Raw genomic sequence first — 15,703 nt, 5'->3', positions numbered from 1 at the left:
GACATTGGCTCATGATATACTTAGTTCGTAAGCTGATTATCTCTGCTTAATCATTTCATACGTGTCTTAGCAAGTATCTATGGAGGGCCTAGGCAGTGTGTTATGTATTAGGCTAACAATCAATTTTCCATCTGTACTTTGCTGTTCTGGTAAACAAAGTGACGTGTTTCCTGAAAAGTTTAGAACACCTATTGAAAAATATAAAAAGTTCTTAGGAAATTAATTTAGTTAAGTCCTTTGCTTACTTAGGGCACTAACATTGAGTTAGAGGCCAGGAACTCAGGATTCTTTTCTGAATTCCAGACTCCTTCAGATTTCTCTGTTATTTAGTTTTATGGACAGGTCTGTCATCATATGTGAGTCTCACCTGTCAACTAACAATGTTTAATTTTTTTCTGAAAGAGTCTGTGTGCTCTTAAGTAAATCTGTTATGTTTTTAAAAGTAATTGTTAGGGGTCATTATTATGATCAGTCATAATGTGTCTGTTTCAAAATTAGCCCTTTTGATTTAATAATTCACCTAAGCTTCTTCAAAAATCTCTAACCTGTTGTAAAGTGACTATAAAGTGCGGGCGGCTGCAGTGAAGAGTAAAGGGGAGATACATTCTAAACAAGGCCACCAGTGGTACTTTTCTCTCCTAAGCTTTAAAGAATCTCTTAGACATGACTCATTCTCTTTATGAGAAAGTCTATTTTTTGTGTTACTTCTTCTTTCCCCTGTTTTGTTCCAAGATGGTGTCTGAGTAGGTAGAATGGTTTAAAGAGAGAAAAAAAATGTAACAGACATGAATCTGTTCCTTAAGAAATCTCCAAACTGCTGTACACGTGGCTGGAGTAATTTACATTCCCACCGACAGTCTATAAGTGTTCCCTTTTCTCTTCAGCCTCGCCAACATCTGTTGTTTTTTGACTTTTTAACGAAAACCATTCTGACTGGTGTGAAATGGTATCTCTTGTGGTTTGAATTTTCATTTCTTTGGTGATTAGTGATGATTAACATTTTTCTATATGTTTCTTGGCCTCTTGTGTGTCTTCTTTTAAGAAGTGTCTATTCATGTCTTTTGCCCACTTTTTAATGGGGTTATTTGTTTTTAACTTGAGTTGTTTAAATTCCTTGTAGATTCTGGATGTTAGACCTCTGTCAGTTGCATAGTTTGCAAATACTTTCTCCCATTTTGTAGGTTGTCTATTTACTTCCTTGATAGTTTCTCTTGCTGTGCAGAAGCTCTTTAGTTTAATTAGGTTCCACTTATCAATTTTTGTTTTCATTGCAATTGCTTTTGAGGATTTAGCCACAAATTATTTGCCAAGGCTAGTATCAGGAAGGATATTTTCTAGGTTTTCTTTTAGGATTTTTATAATTTGAGCAACATGAATGTAGCTGGAGGCTATCATACTAAGCTAAATACTTCAGACACAGAAAACCAAATACCACATGTTCTCACGTATAAATGGGAGCTAAACTTTGGGTACATGTGGACGTAAATATGGCAAGAACAGACACTGAAGACTAATAGAGAGGAGAGGAAGGGAGAGGGAGTAAGGGCTGTAAAACTACATATTGGGTACCATGCTCAGTACCTGGGCGATGAGTTCATTTATCCCTCAAACCTCCATATCATGGGATACACCTTTGTAACAAAGCTGCACATCTACCCCCTGATTCTAAAATAAAAGTTGAAAGAGAACAAAAAAGGAGAAAAAATAAATGAGCTCTATGGTAGCAAAATAATGGGCACCCCAAAATACCCATATCCTAATCCTCAGAACCTTGAAAATGTTAGGTTATGATGCATGGAGGAATTAAGGTTATAGACGGATTTAACCTTGCTAATCAGCTAACTTTGAAATGAAGACGTTATTCATGGTTATTTGGGTGAGCCCAATGCAATTACAAGGATCCTTGTAAGTTAAAGAGAAAAGCGGGAGAGTAAGTATCAGAGTGATACAGGGTGAAAAAGATTCCACCAACTGTAGCTGACTTTGATGATGAATGGGGACCATTAGTCAGACGGCCCCTAGAAGCAGAAATGGCCAAGAAAATGAATTCTCATCTAAAGGCTCCGGAGAACTGCAGTCATGCTAATAACTTGATTTTAGCTCAGTGAGACCCAGTTCAGACATCTGACACTTAGAATGATAAAATAATACATTTATGTTGCTTCAGTCCATTCAGTTTGGGGTAATTTGTTACAGTAGCAAGAGGAAACTAATACAAGGCCCATACCATATTATTTATTTATTTATTTATTTATTTATTTTTTGAGATGGAACCTCACTCTGTCACCCAGGCTGGAGTTCAGTGGCTCAATCCTGGCTCACTGCAACCTCCATCTCCTGGGTTCAAGTGATTCTCCTGCCTCAGCATCCTGGGTAGCTGGGATTACAAGTGTGTGCCACCTCATCTGGCTAATTTTTGCATTTTTAGTAGAGACAGGTGTTTCACTATGTTAGCCAGGCTGGTCTTGAACTTCTGACCTCAAGTGATCTGCCCACCTTGGCCTCCCAAAGTGCTGGGATTACAGGCGTGAGCCACCACACCCTGCCATTTCTTTTTTTTAAATCTTTACTGCTCACTGTAGTGAAACAGTCTAGTCTAACTGATCACCATTGAGGCACAACTGGTTCCATCTGGCCTTTCCAGGCATCATGCTAGATCTTATCACCAGGGTCTGTGGTCTCCACTGTTTATCTCTGGCACAAATTCCCTGCACTGTTGACTTTGTGTCCTTATCCACTGGCCATCTCAAGACCTCTCTTTTGTCTTACTGGAGTATGACACATCCATGCTACATGCAGACCAAGGGAATCTGGGAGTTATGCTGTATGCTCATGAATCTAAACATCCCTCTTGGCTGTGCTGGGACATCATTGCCCAGGTTTGGGGTTTTTTGTTGTTGTTGTTTTTATTTTGTTATCTCCATAGTTTTCAAGTGGAAAGCTAAGCAGATGGTCTTTCAGCTCGAAGTTTCCCATGAATTTCTCTGTCTTAGTGAGGATAGATCAGAGTTCTAATTGCCTGTTTCCTATGTCACTGCTTTACTTCTCATTCTCCCAATGCTCTAAAGCTTAAAGAAATGTGCTTCTTACACCAACCTTTCTTTTTGTCATACTCTGGATTCCTTCCATCTTTAATTTGTAGATAGTAAAATGTGGTGGGCAAGCTTGAATGTCAGTATGTCAAAGGCAGTTAAGTTAATTTCTAATGTGCTTTCTTCCCAATGTAGCCTGATTTTCAAAATTAGTGTTTTGATAGAGGCTGAGGAATTTTTACTTCAGAGGCCAAAACAAGAATTTGATTACTTATTTCCCTTTGCATTCATGCTGTGCAATTCTTATCCTTCATGAAACAAATAGATGCCTCCATAATATTATTAATGGGGATGGTAAAATACAAGAAAATTAAAAGAGAAAAGCTCTCGATTAGTTTTTCCATTCCACCCAAAATGTAGAGTTTTATTTTTCAGTACACGTATAGGCTAATTATTTCAAAATAAAGTAGAGATTATATAACTGTGAGAAGCAGTGATGACGGCTATTATTTAAAATGCTTCCATATCCTTAAAATATGTATTAGTGATTATGCTTGTTATTAATCTTAAATTAAATAACATGCTTCAGTTTTAAATTAGAAAATTCAAAAGAGTTTATTAAATTCAGGCTCTACATGTGGTATTTATTATACCAAAGTCGTGATAGACATATTTCGTAAGGTCCTTGATTAAACTGGATTTGCAAAATGATGGTGCTAGTGCAGACCATAAGAAATCACTTAATGCATTCCACTGAATCCCTGACGTACCATTTATAAACATGCTCAAAAAGATTGCCTTCAGTCCTTTAGACAACACTATCATGTCTTTCGTGTTAGGAGGCTATTTCTAAGCAAATGGAAACTTTTTCTTTTCTATCACTTGTATATCTCCTGTAAGATATACTTTGATTATTGAAGATCATTTCATCTCTGCTTCTCCTCTACATTTTCTTCTTCTGTAGAAGTTCTTTTTTTGTGTGTGGAAATATTTGAGTCAAATATGTCTAATTTTACAGAAAGACCATATGACAACAATCATAATAATTCAATCTTGATAACATTTAATGGTCCTTTAATTGACAGCCATTAGTTAAGTTACTTTGGTAGTAGAAGCAAAACAAAGCAGAATTATTGACCGGTCTCAGAGTAGTCCTGACTTTCTGCTCCACATAAACATAAATGACACTGCACACAACCGCACACAACTATGGCTCTTATTGTTAACCTCCGTGTTCCCATTTCTACCTGTTTTTTTTTTTTCTCTTTACCTTTGGACCAATATTTAACTACCTATAAAGCCTCTCTATTTGTCTGACATCTGATTTGATATGTCCCAATTAGCACAATTTTTCCCCCTCCTTTTAACTCTCACATTTGCTTCTTTATCTTGTTTTTGATATCTTAGTTAATGGTTACTATACTGCTAGCCATTCTAAGTAGAAAACTCAGTTATCTTTGTGGTAGCACCGCTGAATACATGCTCAGACACGTGAGAAAGTCCATCCAGTATCAGCAAAACTGACTCAGCCAGCCTGCCAGGCGAATGCAAATATACACACAAAGCCATGGTTGAGCAGCCGTTTCCCAAGGACTGTGTAGATCTGAGAGCAAAATAAATGCCTATTGGTGGAAATCCCTAAGAGCTGGGTGTTTGCAATGTAACTAATACAACCATTTTGCCTTCCTCTCTCCTTTATTGTCCATATCTAATAAGTTACTGAGTCCTCCACATTTAACACCCACTGGTAATTTGAATGCATACCCCTTTTCTCTATACCTATTATCACTACTTAAATTCAGTGCCTCACGTATTTTTTCATCCTAAGCTATTGCTAGATAAAAATTACCAATAACCTCTGCTTATGTTGTTTCCCACTCTACTGAATTCTCTACATGAATCGAAGTGGCAGTATAACGTAATGGTTAAGTGTTCAAATTCTGGATTTGAATCCCTGCTCTGCTACTTAGCAGCTCTATAATTTGGAGCAAGTCACTAATCCCACTTGCCTCACTTTTTTTTTTTTAATCTGCAAAATTTGTATAATTATGGTACCTGCCTCATAGAGCACTCAGAATATATTTTCTTAATTAGAACACTATCTGGCAAATAATTAACATTTAGTTGCACAGCATAATTTTTAAATATACATTGATCATGTTGCCAAGAACATGTATATTTCACGGAACATGTTTTGAGCAAAATATTCACCCTAAGGATTTATAACCGAACACATTTACAAACCATTCATAAAATACCATTCTTTTTTTTGGAAGGAGTCTTGCTCTGTTGCCCAGGCTAGAGTGCAGTGGCATGATCTCGGCTCACCACAAGTTCTGCCTCCCAGGTTCACGACATTCTCCTGCCTCAGGCTCCCGAGTAGCTGGGATACAGGTGCAAGACACCATGGCCGGCTAGTTTTTTTGTATTTTTTAGTAGAGACGGGGTTTCACCATGTTAGCCAGGATGGTCTCGATCTCTGACCTCGTGATCTGCCCACTTCGACCTCCCAAAGTGCTAGGATTACAGGCGTGAGCCACCACACCTGGCCCCAAATACCATTCTTGCGGTAAATAGAATTATAATGCTGAACTATTCACTTCTGGTTTGTGTTAGAAAAGCAACAAATTAGATTCAACTGCTGCTACTGAAAAGAAGAGTTCCTACACAACTGAAAAAGGAAGCATGCCAGGATTGAAAGAAAGCAAGAATGAGCAAGTCCATTCTTTCTCTACCAGTTCCCCATTTTCCCTCTAGTACACCTTAAGGGGGAACCAGCTTTTCCAGGAGGAGGAAGGTATTTTGCAGTCTAGGAGCTTGTGTCACATACCAGAGTATAGAGTGATTGATTTAGAGTTGAGACACAGTAGATTAATATTTCTCGCAGAATATAAAGAACACACTCCAAATATAATAGACTTTAATCAGAAGGATAAAATTGACAAGAAGTTGTATAAAACATTAATTAAGAATTCTAAACATGCTAAAAGATAAATATTAAGAGATTGACAGAGGTCTCAAAAGGTTTTGAAAATATTGATATGCTTTATGAGATCCTTGATGCATTGATGGATCTTGCATATATTCCATATCAGTGTCTGAAATTGAATATTCTCATTAAAGCACTTGCAACTATTTTCAGTAAATCAGTGATTAGAATTTCAGAAAATTGGTGATGCAACAAAATAAGTTCCAGGAAATTGATTTTTCTCAGTTGACCTATTTAGTGTTCAATACATGTTTGCCATCATCATCTTTTATTATTATTATTATTATTATTATTATTAACTACACACAGTGGTCCAAATGCATTGGGATAAAATACATACATGTAATGTCAATTTCTCCAATCTTCAATATATATCCCTCTGTGAGTAACTTCATGCTTTCAGCTTTACTACAAGTGACAGTTTAACTTTTTAGTAAATAGTAACATCCAAAATTTTCAGTTCATGTCACTTTCACTCTGAAAATTCCCTGAAACCTTTTGGGAGAGCTAATTAGTTCCTCTTCTGAATTCCCATTCTGCACATTTTATTATGATTGCATTTATAACATATTACTAGAGCTTTGTGGTTTTGTGGGATTCTTTTTTTTCCTTTTAAAATTGCTGGATTCTTAAAAGCAACAAATTTTTACTTTCTTTCCTATTTACAGGCAAAAGTACAATATCTAGAACATAGAAGCTCAATAAATATTTGTTGAAAAAAAGACTGGTATAATCTAAAGTTGTCTTCAAAAGTTAAGCAAGTAGTTTTCATAATATGATGTGCATCATCAATCTAACACAGGGGTTCTCCAACTATGACCCCTACAGGCAAATTCAGCTGCCTCCTGTTTTTGTAAATAAAGTTTTGCCAAAACACAGCACCCTCATTCATTTATGTATTGTCCATGGCAACTTTCAAGCTAAAATGGCCAAATTTTGTAGTTGCTACAGAGATCATACGGCACACAAAGCCTAAAATATTTATTAAAAGTTTGCCTCCTGGGTTCAAATGATTACAATGGTGTCGTTAGTATCAACTCCCTCCACACCCCCCCGACATGTTGGAACTTGCTGGAGAATAGTAATTCAGAGAAATCAGGATGGAGGTTCTTGAAAGTTCATCATTATCAGAAGAATAAGCAGTTCCCACATATTCATAAGCATTGTTAAACTTAACTAACTTAACTAGCTCAACTTATGTTTTCCTTTCCACATAGTTTTCCACCCATATGGAAGTGCTTTCATCTTTATTTTATATGTAATTATTATGACACAGTTCTCCAGATTATAGAAAATGTGGTCTCTTTTTTTAGTATTTAAATCAGAACTAATTAAATACTCCTTGTATTAGTTTATTCTCATGCTGCCACCAATAAAGACATACCCGCGACTGGGTAACTTATAAAGGAAAGAGGTTTATTTGACTCACAGTTCAGCATGACTGGGGAGGCCTCAAGAAACTTACAATCATGATGTAAGTGGAAGAAAACATGTCCTTCTTCACAAGGTAGCAGTAAGGAGAAGGAAGAATAAGCAAAAGGGAGAAAAGCCCCTATGATATGGTCAGATCTAAAAAGAACTCGCTTATTATCATGAGAAGAGCTGCATGGGGGTAATCGCCCCCATGATTAAATTACCCCCCACCGGGTCTCTCTCAGGACACATGGGGATTATGGGAACTACAATTTAAGATGTGATTTGGGCGGGGACACAGCCAGATCATATCACTCCCTGTTCCTCTCCTCTGGTGGGTCAGCACCTCTATAATAATCACAAATCTCCAGGATACTTACTCACATAATTACATTCTCATCACTCAGCCCTGCAAATGGAGTTAGAACTCACCTGGAATCTACAGGGTGCCACAAGCATTGCTGGAAATTAGTTGCCCCAGAATGAGCCGTCACCCTGTTGTGTTCCTAAAATGATGTAAACAGTAGTTATCTGATCAGTTCAAAGTGATTCTGTACTCACTACTTTCGTAATTGTTATTGCCACTGGAGTATGAAGCCCGGACATAACCTGAGAATTAGCCCTGCTTATAAGTCACATCTTGTCTCTTTCTGCATAACTGTGTCAAACTTCCTTACGTTGAGGCCTTCTCGTTTGAGTTGTATGATATCTAAACACTCCAGTACTGGTTAGGTACAAAATATTTGTAGTAGTCAAGATTCTCTAGAGAAATACAACCAATAGGATAAAGACCGATGATTGATTGATTGATTGATACATACATGCATACATACATACATATATACATAAGCATATATGAGAGAAGATTTATTATGAGGATTGGTTTATATAATTATGGAGGCCATGAAATCCCAGCTTTCTGAAAGCTGGAGAATCACAAAAGATAGTGGTATAATACAGTTCTGGGTCCAAAGATCTAAGAACCAGGAGAGCCAACGGTGTAAGGGAGTCCCAAGGCCCCAGATCTCCCTGATACCTAAAAACAGAAGATAAATGTCCCAACTCAAACAGAGAGAGAGGGGGAATTTGCCCTTCTTCTCCCTTTTTATTCTATTCAGGCTCTCAACAGACTGGATGATGCCTGCCCACATTGCTGAGGGTGGATCTTCCTTACAAAGCCTACTAATTCCAATGCTAATCTCTTCCAGAAACACCTTCACATACATGCCCAGAAATAGTATTTTACCAGCTATCTGGGCATCCCTTAGCCTAGTCAAATTCACACATACAATTACCCATCGTAGTGTTAGTCCCTGGCTCCAAGTATTTTACAGAGAAAGCACTGGAGAACCTGCTTTTGCCATCAAATGGAACCCAGATTAATGCCGTTTCATGCACTACTTAGATGATCACCTTTTGCCATTATGCTGGTCAGGGCATATACTTTAACTCTGGGCAGTGAAGGAAGAGATGCGCTTTTCTCCACCAACTCCAGCCAACACAGACTTGGATTCACGGACTCTTGGCTCTTTATAGCCTTTCCCCTCAGCAAATTCACGATACTATGATGGCCGTGTCAGTAAAGATGTTCAGATTTGGTCATGTTTGACTGTTATTTGTCTGCCCTCATAACAGACTAGTCTTCATTGCTTATAAATCTAGGTTGCATACTACCTCAGTTAACTTATCTTTTGGAGTATTTTTGGTTCCATTTTCTGTCAGATAACCTTATTTAGAACCCATCTCAATCCATCCAGAAATATTCTAGTAACCCTATCTCCCAAAACAATATTGTTTAAATCCTTCTTCATCCTTTTTGCAGTTTTGCTTAATGTCTTTTTGACAGCTTTGGTGTCTTGCATACCATGTGGTAAAAGATGGGACACTCTCAATGTTAAGCCAAAATACTGTTTTTTTATAATCTTCCCTGGGACCAGGGTGCTAATTTTATATAATGGAACCAATGGAATAAATAATTCCTTCCCAAGAAACAAAGATAAACTGTTCTGAATTAACTTGTTCTCTTGGTCTCTTGGCACAGGAGGAGTTACACATTTAAAATGTAACAGAAAAAAGTACAAAAATATAACAACAATTGCAAATATATATGTATATACATACACATACACATATATATGTATATATATACTCTGCCATTTCAGAAACATTATTATATAAAGAAACTAAAGTAAATTCAGAAAAAAACCATTTTTCACAGGTTACATAAAATGTGCCTCTATATACAGACCTGTTTAAAATTAACTAACTGCATTTGGACAAATGTTTATAAACTGGTTTGGAGCAGCACATTGCTCAAATCTAACAGCACTATGAGCTTTGGCTTCTTTTAGTCACCTGATCTTTGTGGTTCTTTTTCAATATCTTCCTTTATCTTGGATTTATTGAATTATCTCTACAAGAAGTCCTGGATACAGCTTGCTATTGTAAATAAATAAATATTGTAATTTTTTTTTTTTTAGAAAAACCTAATTTTTATTGAAAAATGTTAGTTGAAAAATGTCCTAAATTATTTGGAATTTTGAACTGCCTACTTGCCCATACTGTTAATTGGTTTATAAATAGAATCAGAGGGAATTGTTCAGGAATTAAGAAAGAAAAACCCAAAAAGAAGTTTGCATGCCCTTTCTGGTGTATTCAACTGGCAGAAATTGTTTGGGGGAGTAAAGAGCTGCTGCTGCCTAGAAACGAATTAAAATTACACTGTGAAAAAGACCCAGATTTCATGTTTTCCAATACATGTTTTCCCCAACTCTATCTCTTTAAGAAAGAAGAGCTTTGTATTGTCCAAGGAAGTCACCTTATAAAAACCCAGCTAGAAATCCTTTGGTATGCACTAGCCTCTTTTTCCAAGATCCTGGGCAGTTGTAATGGGTGTGGACCATGTGTGTCATGACTAGTTTTCTCTGTCTTTTTCATATTTTGACATCCATTTTATGTAGTCCTAGAGGCATGAGAAATAGGCCATCTATTTATCTGATGTTTGATGAGTCACTAATCTTTTTTGGATTTCAGTTTCCTTATTAATTGAATAAAGGTATTTGGTGACCAATAATTATTTGTGGCATTGATGGCCCAATAAAATGGTATTATTCTTTGAGAATTAAAAGGTTTTGGAACTTCTTACTCATCACTGAAGGTAGTAAACATGAAGGCTACTTAAACCGTGTATCAGAAATGATAAACTCTGGAGAATTTAGCCTCCCCATTGCTTTGGAGAAACGTCATAATAGCACAGGTAAAATGCAGATCATCACTGGACAAGAGAGCGAATTTGAACAGATGCTGTATAAATATCATGAAGATCTCAGGAGATAAAACAGAGAAAACCTGTGAAGCAAACAAAGCTGCATAGCCCAAAACTGAAAAAAAAAAAAAGTAGACAAAAGAATATATAATGTAGTAATGTTAAGGAAAACTAATGGAGAATATGTTCATGATACAGGAAACATCACATAATTATTACATAAAATGACAAATACAGTATCTTAGCCCAAGGACAAGTAGTATCTAGGTTGTCTTGGTCTTGGTCTATATTACTATTTTATCACTAAATATTTCTCCCACTCTGATCTCTGCTCCGCATCTCACTTTGACTTTCCCATGATAGAAAGGAATGGACTGTTTTTGAATTTTTTCCATGTATTATGAATTGTATGTGATGTTTTATATATATTGTTTTATCAAATTATCAGACCAATAGTATACACTGCAGATTGAGACTGTTTTCATTTTATAGAAAAGGAAATCTGAGTCTTGCTAGAAAGGAACATAAGGAAAGTCATACCACTAATAAATCAGGTTAAGAATTTGAAACTAACTTTGATATCTAAATCTATGTACCCCTCTCAATAACTTTCATAAAAATGGAGATAGTTATACTGTGTTTAAGTTAAGTCGCATTTTCTAGATTAGTGAAATATAATATTCAATTATGAGATCCAATGTTTTCACATTTTAATATAAATTATGCTCTGTCTTAATTGATGACAGTCATAGTTAAGGATAATTTTTAATTCTCTAATGGTACATGAAGCAATGTTTTTAAAAAAATTCAATGATGTTTTAGATTTTGTGAAGTGTGGTAACATTTACTTCATTAGAAGTGAATTCAAACGAAATAGGCAGCATTAATTTCTTACAATTGGCGAACTGTGAAAAGTTAAGACACTTTCTTCTGTGTTCACAGAAAAATAAGAAGTAGAGAATCTCTGCCACCTCTTCTCCATTGTCTGGTATTTATCACCAACATCAGTACTCTTACACAAATGGGCTGATTGACCAAAGAAAAATAAAGGAGCCTTGAATCAAATTATGTAAGTGTAAGCTTCATATTACATGATGACTCTTAATCAAGATGTTTTGGTTTTAGGTAAGGTAAAAATATTAAGGAAATCTTTTAAGCTGTGCCTGTGGAACTTCAGAATAGTTATGGTTACTTACAATAAATAAAAGCTGAAATTATGTATATACAATTATAATTTTCTTTAATAAATTAAACCCTTTTTGCTCATATATAGAGTCTGCATTTAAATTTAGTTCACTATTGGTTGTGGTTAATCCTACATGTCAACTGAATTATCTGTATTGCCTAACTCTGTGGGATCTGTTGTAGCACTCCATAAATGTTATGTTGAATGAAAGAATTTTCAAAGACTCGCTTTTCCCCCTAAGTCAAGAAACGCATAGAAGCATACAATAGACTTAGCTTAAACATCACTAACTTTACAGTAATGAAGAAAAAAGATTAAAAGCCACTGTAATATGTTGAGTACTTTCTATGTCGACAATATTATATGAAAATTTTACACCTAACTAAATCTTCTCAACAATCCCGGCAGTAATGATCTCCATTTTATAGAGGGCAAACTGAAACTTGCAGAGTTAATATAACTTGCAAAAATTCCTGCAACTCTCCTTCACTTAGCAATGATTTATTGAACACCTATGAAGAGCCAGGCACTGTTGTGAACACTAATCTGATGGTGAAACAATTAAATGTAAGGAGCACACATTGCACGTGTCTTACAGGTAGAAGACCAGTCAGATATATCAGACAGCACTGTGTTTCAAGTCTGAGTATTGAGGTAATTTCCATAGTTTATTTGATAGTAATTACATCACTAACACCAGTTTAAAAAGTTGTTTTGGTTGTACTTAAAAGAAATATGATCAGGATCCTAAGAACACTGTCACTTCTGATGTGCCTTGATAGATATACACAAATAAATACTCTAGTTTGGTAAAGGCAAATGTATACTCACTATAATGGTTTAAGGTTTTGGGTCCAAGTACTTGTCTTGTCACCTCTTTAGCAAATCTCCATTTTGCCTCCACCTTTTGCCAGAGTTCATCTTTCTTTTAGGGTAAAGTGAGTAGAGAAGAAGTCTGAACTCCCTCAGAGTATGAGGCCTACAAAGAAGGCCTGTGTGGACAGGCTGTTCTTGTCTACTGTTAACCCAGTATGCTTAAAAGTCAGGTGTTAGTAGTCATGGCTGGGGGCGGTGGCTCACACCTGCAATCCCAGCACCTTGGGAGGCCGAGGCAGGCAGATCATCTGAGGTCAGGAGTTCAAAACCAGCCTGGTCAACATGGAGAAACTACGTCTCTACTAAAAATACAAGAATTAGTGGGTGTGGTGGTGCATGCCTGTAATCCCAGCTACTTGGGAGGCTGAGACAGGAGAATTGCTTGAACCTGGGAGTCAGAGGTTGCAGTGAGCCAATACTGTCTGGGCAACAGAGCCAGACTCTGTCTCTCCAAAAAAACAAGGTCTGTTAGTCATGAAGTCTTTGTCCATGCCTATGATGCCCTGAATGGTATTGCCTAGGTTTTCTTTTTGGGTTTTTATGGTTTTAGGTCTTATGTTTAAGTCTTTAATCCATGTTGAGTTAATTTTTGTATAAGGTGTAAGGAAGGGGTCTAGTTTCAGTTTTCTGCATATGGCTAGCCAGTTTTCTCAACACCATTTATTAAATAGGGAGACCTTTCCCCATTGCTTGTTTTTGTCAGGTTTGTCAAAGATCAGCTGGTCGTAGGCGTGTGGTGTTATTTCTGAGGCCTCTGTTCTTTTCCATTGGTGTGTATATAAATATATATATCCCATGTATTTATATATATACACACCATATATATATACCATATATACACACATGGTATATATATATACACACTATATATATAAACATAATAAATACAAATATATATATATCTGTTTTGGAACCAGTTCTGTGCTGTTTCGGTTACTGTAGCCTTGTAATATAGTTTCAAGTCAGGTAGCATGATGTCTCCAGCTTTGTTCTTTATGCTTAGGATTGTCTTGGCTATACAGGCTCTTTTTTGGTTCCATATGAAATTTAAAGTCTTTTTTTATTAATTCTGTGAAGAATGTCAATGGTAGCTTGATGGGGATAGCATTGAATTTATGAATTACTTTGGACAGCATCACCATCTTCACGATATTGAGCATGGAATGTTTTTCCATTTATAAAAATTGCTAGATTCTTTCATGTGTGGAATATGATTCATGGGATAGAGAATTAGCAACAAAAATGAAAGATAAATTATATTACAGATGTTAGTAGGCAAGATGGAAAGTTAGTATATAATCTGCAAGATACATGAAGCATGAATTTGTTATATGTTCCTTGCTAGTCTATTTACTAATGTATGTTTAACTTAATCTGTGCTAGAGTTTATTAGTTTCTAATATACATTTAGTGCAATCTATGCTAATGCTTATCACACTGAATTGTTAGTGATTGCTACTGCTGTCTGTTTTCCTTAAGGCTGTGTGATTGTTAAGTATGTCTTTTTGTCTTATTTTCACTATATTTCAATATATAAATTAAGAAATTAGAAAAATATCTTCCCATAGGAGTATCTTAATCTTCCTTGTCAATCAGGAAATATCCAAATTCAAAGGGATATAATGTTCATACTACAGATAAATTTTTGCTGTTGTTATTGTTCTTAATTTAGGGTTCTACATGAATCTACATGGCTGCTCAGGTTGGGCTTTTGTCTTTTCCTGAAACTCAGCTGTTAGTGCATACAAAAACATACAGAAACTGTTTTAAATTTAGACAGAATTAGAGAAGTAAAATCAAGTTTTAATTAATGTTTCTAATTGAAAGCAGGAAGGAGTGTAAATAATCTTTAAAAAGTACAATTGACTTGGGAATTTACACATCAGCTACACATATTGAGTTTTTTCAGGTTAAATTTGGTAGAGAGTGACAGGAAAATACAAATAATTGTGGCTTAAGTGAGAGAAAAGTTCACTTATATCTCACAACAAGTGTGGAAGTAGATGATCCAGAGAAATTTGGTTCAGCCCTGTGTGGTGTCAGGCACCTGGCTCTCTCTTTTGAGTCCATTATGCATAGCCTTCATTCCTAAATTTGTTTCATCTTCCAAGGTGGCCACTCTTGATGAAACCATTCATCTGCATTTTACCAAGTAGGAAGGAAAAAAGAGAAGGATAAGAATGCTTTGTCTCCTTTTAAGAAGTCACCTAGCATCTGAACACACAGTTCTCATAAGTTGTTGGCGGACGCTAAGTGTTATGGTAAAAACTTCATGCAAAGGAGCCTGGGAAATGCAGAATTTGTTCCAGATGGTCATTCATGCTGCTGAAATTCAAGGATTTTATCACCATAGAAGAGGAGGAGGAAAAAGCATTTTGAGGCAACCGGCAGTCTCTGCGTATCTGCTATACCCACACTGACAACTTTGACTTTTGGCTTCCCTTATAATGAACTCACATCTAGCATACTCATATATAAGCTTTACTCTGGCCTGTCTACATAATGGACTCACACCTAATATACTCATGGTTGCAACTTGACTCCTGCATGCATGTATGATAGACTTTGACTCCATGTCAGCAATATTATATCTTATTCCTATGAAATTGGAACTGAGGGAAAATGTTTCTTCAGGGGTATTCCCATTTCAGTAAAATCCAACTTTACTCTTCTTTTATAAGCAGAGTCACTGTGGACAAGTTATGCAGGCTGTGCACACAGACTATGGACAGTGGGGACCTAATATCTAAGTGGAAGGAGTATCTTTTGATAATTAAAATGCTCAAAAAAGTCAATCTATTACAATTTTTATTTGAATTTTCAAGTGAATGTCTTATTCTATTTCATACAGTTGCACTAAATGTGCCTGTTGCACAGCTTTAGTCAAGTGTAATTATACAAATACATATTCTGAACTGGAATGATTTGCCAAAATATGGATC

At 36.1% G+C, this 15,703-nt stretch overlaps 1 long non-coding RNA gene across 1 annotated transcript in view; it reads left to right on the top strand.

The window, feature by feature from the left end:
- The window catches only part of LOC139356535 (uncharacterized), a 348,801-nt gene extending 337,093 nt beyond the window's left edge, over window positions 1-11,708 (top strand). Inside the window, exon 3 of the long non-coding RNA XR_011608529.1 lies at window positions 11,642-11,708. This is a non-coding gene — a long non-coding RNA (uncharacterized lncRNA). The remainder of the gene's footprint in view (window positions 1-11,641) is intronic.
- Window positions 11,709-15,703: the final 3,995 nt, after the last annotated feature.

The sequence above is a fragment of the Macaca nemestrina genome, chromosome 10 (genome assembly GCF_043159975.1).
Source record: "Macaca nemestrina isolate mMacNem1 chromosome 10, mMacNem.hap1, whole genome shotgun sequence".
NCBI classification, from domain to species: domain Eukaryota; kingdom Metazoa; phylum Chordata; class Mammalia; order Primates; family Cercopithecidae; genus Macaca; species Macaca nemestrina.
Note: the sequence above shows the minus strand (reverse complement) of the source record. Positions and strands in the feature narration are given on the sequence as shown.